The 9669-nt window shown below is 34.1% G+C and overlaps 1 pseudogene; it reads left to right on the top strand.

Annotated features, from left to right (window-relative positions):
* Nucleotides 1–347: 347 nt before the first annotated feature.
* LOC120258733 overlaps nt 348–9669 on the top strand; it is a 46894-nt pseudogene continuing 37572 nt past the window's right edge.

Below are 9669 nucleotides of genomic sequence, written 5' to 3'. Positions count from 1 at the left end.
AGGCACTAAGACATGTGCTCAGGGTTCCAAATTAGGTTGTTTTATCATTGTGGAGCTCGGGGTTCCTTGTGATACCTTTTGAGCTAAATCTTGCTTGTCAGCAGCAATGGCAACAATAGTCACTATAACAGCAGCAACAGCTCGAGCTTCTTCTTCTTCCTTCCTCCTTTGCTGCTCTAATAGGTACCTCTCCACTCTCTGTCTTCTGGTCCTCAATGAAGCTCGTCCACGTTGATGTCTGGATGCCATGGCTCTGACAACGATATGCAAAAGTGACTGGCTCTCCGAATGATTGAAATAATAGAACACATATTCGGTTTTCCTCAATTTAAAGCCAAGCCCCAGCAATGTCGGCCATGTAATTTACACCTACATTTTTCAAGTAGGGGGTCAGAGAGTCTGTCAAGTCAGATCGCTTTACTAAGCTTCCATGCTATGGATAGCATCAAGTGGCTTTTCACATCGAGGCACATATCCCAAGGCATGTTTTTGACGCATTGAAAATGTGTCGATCTCTAATTATTTTCAAGCGGATTCGGGATCGATTTGGAATCCAAACATTTATTATTTTTTTAAAATTTATTTTATTTTAAAAACAATCAATAAATTTTAGTTTTAAAATTGATGTTATTTTGAAAGCAATTAATAATATATTTGTAAAATATGGAAAATATTATTATTAAATAAAGCAATAAATAAAATTTTAAAATGAATAATAAAAATATAAATTTCAAATAATATATTACTATTACATTCATATTAAATATATACTTTCACAAAATGGAATATATGTGTCCAAGGATTTTGCGGTTTTTTTCTCTTTTAAACTCCGGTCAAATGTATACATTTTTTAAAATATTATAAAAATAATATTAATAAAACATATAAGTGAAAATTATTTATAAATATGATATTTACAATTCATGCAAATATAGATAATTTTTCTGAATATATTTAATTTGTATTTTTAAATATAATTAAATATAATTAAATATAATTAAAAACAAAATTTGGTGATAATCCAAAAATTCCATTGGTAATAGTTCCAAATTCCGTTGGTGATAACCCAGAAATTCCGTTGGTGATAATACAACATTCCGTTGGTAAAAGTGATAAGTTCAGTTGATGATAATACAAAATTCTATTAGTAAGTGTGATAAATTCCGTTGGTGATAATAAAACATTCCATTGGTGATAGTACCAAATTCCGTTGGTAATAATGTAAAAATTCCGTTGGTGATAATACTAAATTCCGTGGGTGATAATAAGAAATTTTGTTGGTCATAATACAAGAATTCCGTTAGTGATAGTAAACAATTCCGTTGGTAAAAGTGCTCAATTCCGTTTGTCAAAAATACAAAATTCCATTGGTGATAATATCAAATTCCGTTGGTAAAAATCCAAAAATTTTGTAGGTGATAATACTATATTCCGTTGGTGTAGTCAAAAATTTTGTTGGTGATAATTCAAGATTCTATTACAAATATATTTAAAGAATATTTTAAAGCTTAAGAAAAATTTAATAATGTTCACCAACGCAATTCCAACGGAACATATCAACAACGGAATATTCCATTGGTGATAATATAATATTCCATCACTAATATCTCGGTAGATGAGAAATTCTTTCCGTTGGAATTCCATTACAAAATCTATTAATGATATTAACTTTCACCCATGGAAAAATTAGATTAGAAATATTCCGTCCCTGATTCCCCTATTTTCTTGTAGTGGCTATCTACCAAGCTCTTCAAATTTGCAAAGACAACAATTGAAATCAAGACAGAATTTACTGTGATTATCTAAGGGTCGCTCAGCTAAGTCAAAATTTTAACCCCTATATTTCCTGGAGATCTAATGAGTTGATCAAGAATCTAAAGCTACTGATAAAAGCCTTCCCAGACATATATCACTAATATTCTAGGGAGGAGAACACCATTGGTGATAAACTTGCTGCTTATGGAAGCCTTAACCTGCAATTGTGTCTCTTTTTCATAGGCTTAGATAGGCCAAACTGGATTGAAGAGATCTGTCCCAATCACAATCTCTTCTTTTGATTTTCTTGTCTTTTTGTTTTGTTTGTTCTTTCTTTTATTTTAGCTATAAGCTCTTTTGCTCAAAAAATTGAAATTAAAACTTTTGGCGTAGCTAAATTTTGTGTCCTTGCTCTTCCATCGAGGACATGTTAGATTGCCAGTGCTACCCATAGTCTCGATATCATTCTCTATTGCCTTGCTTTCTTTAGATGTCTCTTTACAGTTTGGTAGCTTCTCCTTTTCTTCTATTTTTGCATGAAATAGGAGGAATTCTGGTGCACTGCTATTGATGCTTCTAGTGATTTGGTTTTCTTCAAAGCCTGGCATGAAGACCAAAGAAGTGCAAGAAGGAAATAGAAGAGAAGAGATTATGGACAAGAGAAGGAGTCTAAAATGAAGGGCTTAAGAATGCTAGTTTATTATTTGTGCACACCAGAGTCAGTCTAACAATATGGCAAGTATAATAGTAGAATATTAGATGATAAGGAAAAGCTTTAGGATGGGAGCTTTGGTTGGTTTCTTTTAATAGCTTTGTGTTTATCTAACGACAAAATTGCCATCAGATGGTTGTGTGATTTAGTACGGGTGACATGCACTTTCACAGTTAATGCCCGACTGTTGTTAAATTGGCACCTGCGCACTCTAGTTTGTCCATTTTAAATAAAATAAAAATAAAAATAAATCTTTTTATGTACCCTCTCTAAGTTACAACCAACATTTTGCAACTCTATTAAAAGCTACACTAAAATGTTGGCAATAAAAATGTACCATTTTGTAAAAGTAAATTTTTATTTTTAAAAATTAAATTTTTCTATATTGTTTCACTACTACATAACTGCACTTATACAACGGTTACTTTGTGGCGATTATAAAACTGTTGCAATAGGTTATCTATTGCAGCAGTTTTGTAGCGATTTCATATCATTGCAGGCAATTTCCAAAGTAAGTATTACACTTGACTCAATCCATTATAAAAACCGCTGCATACTGAGATAGATATGCAGTAGGCTGTATATGTTAAAAAATGCAGTTGTTCGTAACCGCTGCATATGCATTGTAATGTAACGGTTCTCAATAACCACTGCTTATGGATTATAATATGTAGTGGTTTTTTATAACCACTGCGTATGTGTTATGATATGTAGCGTTTTTTAAAATTGCTGCATATGTGAAAATAATGCATAAGTTTAATAAAATTTATACTTATGGATGACAAAATCAATAAAACTAATAAATAAAAAATATTATTTTTTTAAAATATATCTAATAATGCAGATATGATTTATTAATTTTTTTAAATATTGATATGTAATTAGTTCTTTTATTAATTGTTTGTATGAGAATTAAAGAAACTTTTATAGTCAAAATATAGGTTTATCGCTTTAAAACTTCTAAAATATAAATACAAATGTATAAGTATATACTATTTGATGTAAATAAATTAATATATTTATCTCTAAAATGAAGTTAGTTTCTAATGATATAATATGGTTCACAAAATCATCTTGAGACAAATTTGTTTGGATTTTGAAGAAAATATAATCAATATCACTAGATATATATGGATTACAGGAAATTACGATAATATTTTGTTTATGACAAATAAATGCACTACATAAAAAAATTTAATATATAATGCAAATCAATATAAGTTGTTATTAAATAGATCAAATATATGAAGACAACAACAAAGTGTTAATGGTACGTACACAAAAAGAAAACATAAGGCATATAATTATGAAGAAAATAAAATTAATTCATAATTGCAAATAATTATCTATTGTGTAAAAATATATATTGTTTTTGTATTGTGTAAAATTTTTTTAAATATATGTTATAATCTAAAAATACCATAAAAAAAAAGGTTCAAGCTAAAGTTAAAGTTAAAGTTAAAGTTAATTTCCAGCCATACCGCCTCGTATGTAAAGTTCTTCGATGATGGCCGCCACTTTGCCTTCGCATCCCTCAACAAAACCCTAATCGTGTGGTCCATACAATCCCTCAGCCAGATCATTATCTCCTCATGCAGTTCTGAGGGTATCTCCGACCTCACCTAGTCCTCTGACTCCCACTATGTTTGCTCCACGTCTGATGACCACACCATCCGCATCTGGGACGCCAAACATCAAGTGCGTCTGTGTCCTCTGCGGTCACTCTGACTTTGTCTTCTGTAAGAACTTCAATCACCATTCCAATCTCATTATCTCCGGCTCGTTTGACCACACCATCTGCGTCTGGGACATCAAGACCGGCCGCTCTCTTCATTCCATGGATGCTCACAACCTTTCGGTCATGTTTGTGTACTTCATCCATGATGGTTCTCTAATTATATCCAGGAGCCAAGATGGGACGTTCAAGTGCTGGGATGCTAACTCTAGCGCTTGCCTAAAGGTCCTAATTGATGATAAGATCGTCTTCTTATTCGTTAATTTCTCCCCCAATGGCAAGTTCATTCTTGTTGCTAATTTGGATGACACCCTGGTCAGTACCCTTCCCTTCTTTGATTTGTTCATTTCATTCATTGTCTGGATTTATACGAATTTCCTCTATTTTTTGCTTGTCTTTTGCTTGTCTAACCCTAAAAAGGTTTCTCCAAATCGAAGCTAATTTCATATCAGAATCTCTACTTTATGGTTACATCTTCATTTTGCATGTAAATAAATGGTGAATTTTGTCTTTGCATCGGATTTTTATTATGTTAGGATTTGGTCTTCAAATCACCTGTCCGAGCTTCATCTCATTCTTCTCTAGCAGACAATCGGTGGGGATAGGCATCAACGTCTCTGCTATCTTCTTCTTCTCCCTCACCGTCAAGCCTTACTTGTTGATTGTGATCCTGTTATACTCTATCTCTCTCTATTGGTGAAGATTTAGAATTGAGGGGTTTTTTTATTCCGTATATCTCACTATGTGGAAGATGATGATGTTATACTTTCAATTAGTTTTAATCCCAAAAAATTAAAGATGACTTGTTTTGTATTAACTTCGAAATTGTTTTGTATTAACTGGTTTTATCCTTGAATTTGTATGTTATTGAATATTTTAATTTGTCAATTTTAATGTTCATTTGACTCTAAGTGTTTATTACATTTTTAGGGTAATGTTTGCTGATGTTATAATTTTATTGAATTGAATTATTAATATTTTGTAAAATGGTACAGGATTATAAAACCACTACAATAGAATTTATTAACTATTGCAGCAGATATTCTAAACTAATGCAATAGATTCGAGGAAATCATTGCAATAGTTTTTACACAACTGCTGCTATAGGTATTACGAAACCACTGCAACATATATTAGCAAACCGCTGCAATAAATATTACCAAATCGCTGCAAAATGTATTATTGAACTGCTATAATAGATATTACAATACCGCTACAATAGATGCTAGAAAACTGCTGCATTTGGTATTGTGAAACCGCTGTATTATATAAAATAATCATTGCAAAATAAACCACTGGGTATATGAAGCAACCACTGCATAAATACAAACTGCTACAAAAGTCAATGTTAATTGGTGTTTAGACAACGATGTCAAACCGCTGCAATAACCTATTGCAACGGAAGCAGATGCAACGGCTGCCAAACCACTACAATAGGCCTTTTGCAATGGACTTAAGGCCTTTTATAGAGATTTATGACCACTACAAATACACAATTATATAGTAGTGTTTTCTTCTCCAAGTGTGTATAAATATGTCCAGAGATGGGAGATTGACAAGGTCCCCTTGTGTATATCCCGCAAGTGCACGGGTTTGTTGAAGTAATAATCCCAGATGAGCGGGTATCGAATCCACAGGGAGTAGGGAATAAAAACACTTAATCCGCTTCTTATCTATGTGAAAAATCAATAGTGATAAGTGTGACAATAATTCAATTCTCAAAAGTAAAATCAACAAGTAAGAGAGCATGAGTAAAGGAGAAGGTAAGGCAATCGATAAAGATGGGGTACTCGGATAATGCTCCGCCTAGAACGATTGCTTCAAGTGCAAGAACCCTCTATTATGCTTCCTAATCAATGCAATAGTGAGTCGTGGAAATCCTTCATTACATAGTCCCAAATCTAAGGTCAACTATGCCTAACTCTATACATGTCCCTGAGGAGAAATCGAACAATCTCAACACCTCGCACTCGCATAGAGTTGCAATGAGCTCTAGGGATTCCAAGTGATAAATCTCTTCCTAATTATAGACCTAAACCTTTGGTCCAAGTGGAAGGTCCCTAACCACGATTAAGCCCTAGATACTAAGATCACCTCAACGCTTCACTCCGTTGCACGCGCAATTAAGCCCTAGCGGAAGTTCATCCCTTAGACCATTCACTCTATTATGGACACAAAGAACTCGAGGAACGGAGGTATAATCTATCAAGTCGGAGAGGAAAGGGGATGCTCCTGTACCTCTCGACTCACTCTCTCAACCCTCTCCAACCTAGCTTTGTCTAACACTCGTGGTGTGTCACTCACTCACAAGGTTACCAACAAGAACTCTTAATCCTAGTGTCACTCTAGGGGAAATGTTCATACAATGAAGCATTCAAGGTTGTAACTCACAATAAACATCAATTAATTGAAAGCATAATAAAGAGATTCAATGAAACAAATACATCCTAGGGTTCACAAATACACAAGTACCCACTAGGGGTTTAGCTCTCCATAGAGCTAAGTACAATCAAAGAAATAGAATGTAAAAGCAATGAATCCATAAAAAAAAACCCCTCGATAGTCGTGTCGATGGTCTTGTCGAAAGTCCTCTACTCGTCGCAAGGGATCCTTTGTCCGGCCTAGGATACACCTTGCCGGATCGATGTCGACGAAAAGCTCTCCCAATAACCATCTTCCAAACGAGGCGCGATGTCGGAGCCATAGAACCTCTCTAAAACCCTAGCCAATACCCCTTCAAAACCGTAGCCGAAGCCCTCTCTCAAGTTGGGGAAAAGATGGAAAAAAGAATGCTGAAATCGGGGCTGAATCGGCTTTAAATAGGGCTGGAGTCGGGCGACTACACGGGCCTGTGGATTTTTCACACGCCCATGTGGAATTTCCACACGGGCGTGGATAATTTCCACACGCCGTGTCGATTCTCTGAATTCATATTTTCTCGGCCGGCTGTGAATAGTGCTGCTACAGTACCTTGCTACGGTGCCCTGCTACAGTACCCGGCCTGAATAGCTTCCCGAGTCCATACTATCATCATGGTAACGGAAACGGGCACACGTTCACGTCGTGGATCACTTGCTTCTTCAATGATAGACAAGTTGGTGGAGCTCTTTTTCTATGTGCATAAGTCGGAATGCTCGAGTGTGACTGCCCTTGTGCCCCTCCAAATGGATGTGCCAACTAGAATATGAGGAGGTTGGCACACACTCTAGCATCTCACACCCGACCTATGTTTTCGCGTTTGACCCTTAGCAAGATTTCCTCCAAAATCGGTGCATTACAATCCACATTGGCTTTTTTCCTTCATACTAGGCCTCACAACCCTACCTGCACGAAAGTAACATAAAAACACACGTACATATTAATGAAAAAACCCGAGAAAAGTAATGCTCAACATAAGGAATGAACGCTTCGCATTCATATCGCACAAGCACTTATCAGAGATGGATTATATAGCATTTGATATATTTAGCTAAGAAATCTAGAAAGTGAGAATAATAATACAAAAATAAAATTTATGTGCACATACTATTGTCAAGCGCACAAGATACATTCAAGGTATTTGAATTATCAGTAATGAAGCTCTTAAATTTTGTATATTTTAGGGTTCTAATGACATTATTGGTTAGGTGTAGGGGGCTAGTTGAATTTTTTAATTTAATCTAAAAAATTTAAGTGCATTTTTTATTTATCTATTTATTTTTATTACATGGTGAATGATGCAGTCAACTTTTGTTAATCAAATTAGATGATTTTTTAAATTTAATCTAAAGGATTTAAGTGCATTATTTTATTTATCTATTTGTTTTGATTACGTGATGAACTTTTGTTAATCAAATAATATGCGTAAGGTTTTATTTAAAATATTAGATGTGGATATATATCTCCGAATATTAAGCTCAAGCCAAAACAGGTTCCTAGTGAAGAAGTAACGGATTGAGTGACAAAGCGATGGGATTGAGCACTTCTCCTAGTGCAGTTCAGGAGTTGTCATCACTGGATTAAGATGACTTAGCTACTTTTCTGAAAGCTAGAAGCCGAAGACCAATGACACTAGCTAACCAACTGAGAGAGCTACCCTAGATGAATTACTTGTTTTGGGAAAGGAGGAAAAAGCATCCTACCAATTCTCTTAAAATAAGAAAGATATCTTTAGTCTCCCTCTAGTCCAGGTAAGTAGTTCATTGGTAAGGCACCTACTGATAATGATCCAAATGCCTTCTTCCAAAATCCTCTTTCCATCGAGAGAGCATATATTGGGTGCGTCATTTGTGAACATTCAGAGATTTGATATCAATGAACATTTATAGATCACTGGTTATTCCTAATCGAACAGCTCTCAGTCTCATAAATAGTAAATTCTATAAATAGTAAGTGCAATGAACAATATGAATAGACCGTAAAAAGTGAGATGTACGGTAATAACTGTATGATAAAATCTGGATCATTGGATTATTCATTGGAACAATACTCATGCAATTTAAGCCATCGAAACTCATTTACCCTGCACGTCCTCCTCCCCCCAAAAACAATTTTTAAAAAAACCAAACACCCTCTCACTTGATCACCCTACCACCATTATCATGGTTTTGATCCCTATACATGCTCTTGTTGCTTTCCCTCTCTACAATATTTACTATTTGTCTTTCTCTATCTTTTTGTAATCTTCGAACATTCTGTGAATGTCCCCATATTATGTTTTCTCATATATATATATAGTAGAATTTTGTTTTTTTTTACAAATATATGATAAGCACCTCCTATTAAGAAAATTCACAGACGTACACAAGCATGGAGTTAATAGCTCAATGCACTTGTGTCATCATCTTATGGGGATGTAGGGCTCAATTTCGGTTCACTTCGAAATGAACACTTTATGTAAAGGATCCGATGTCAATAATTTTAGAGGCCATTAGCTTCATATTAGTATTTGTGCCGATGAAATTATTTAATATTAGAAGAGGAGGTAGTTTTAATAATTATGGTATTTATGACTTTTGTATCCCGCCAAAGGTTGTCATATTTTCACCGGGAGTCATTGATCTTTTTGATCTTTTTATTTTATTTTATTTTATTGTATGCAAGGTATTAAAATAATTTTTAAATATGTTAATTTAATTGATTGTGACCAATATAAGAAAAAAATTCTTAAATTTTTAGAGACTATCGTACGTTTAAATGTAAAAGAGGCATTAAATAATAAGTGGTCTTTTGTGGGTGGATTAATTGTGGGTAAATTAATATACATTCTGAAAATATATACATGTGAGTTTTTGACTTTAATGGAAATGATTTGTATTACCGAAGTCTTATTGAGTTATTTCTCATTCCTGTCATAATTAGCATGAAATCATCCTATTCTAATAAGATTTGTTAAGTTTTTTGCTTATGTTTTAACTTTGTTATCTATTATATCATTTACTTTTATTTTAGTTCCCTCCTCATAGTTATACTTGATAAAGTGGGTAAA

This window comes from Dioscorea cayenensis, chromosome 4 (assembly GCF_009730915.1).
Source record: "Dioscorea cayenensis subsp. rotundata cultivar TDr96_F1 chromosome 4, TDr96_F1_v2_PseudoChromosome.rev07_lg8_w22 25.fasta, whole genome shotgun sequence".
Lineage (NCBI taxonomy): Eukaryota > Viridiplantae > Streptophyta > Magnoliopsida > Dioscoreales > Dioscoreaceae > Dioscorea > Dioscorea cayenensis.
The sequence above is the reverse complement of the archived record's forward strand: the minus strand, read 5'-3'. Positions and strand labels throughout refer to the sequence as shown.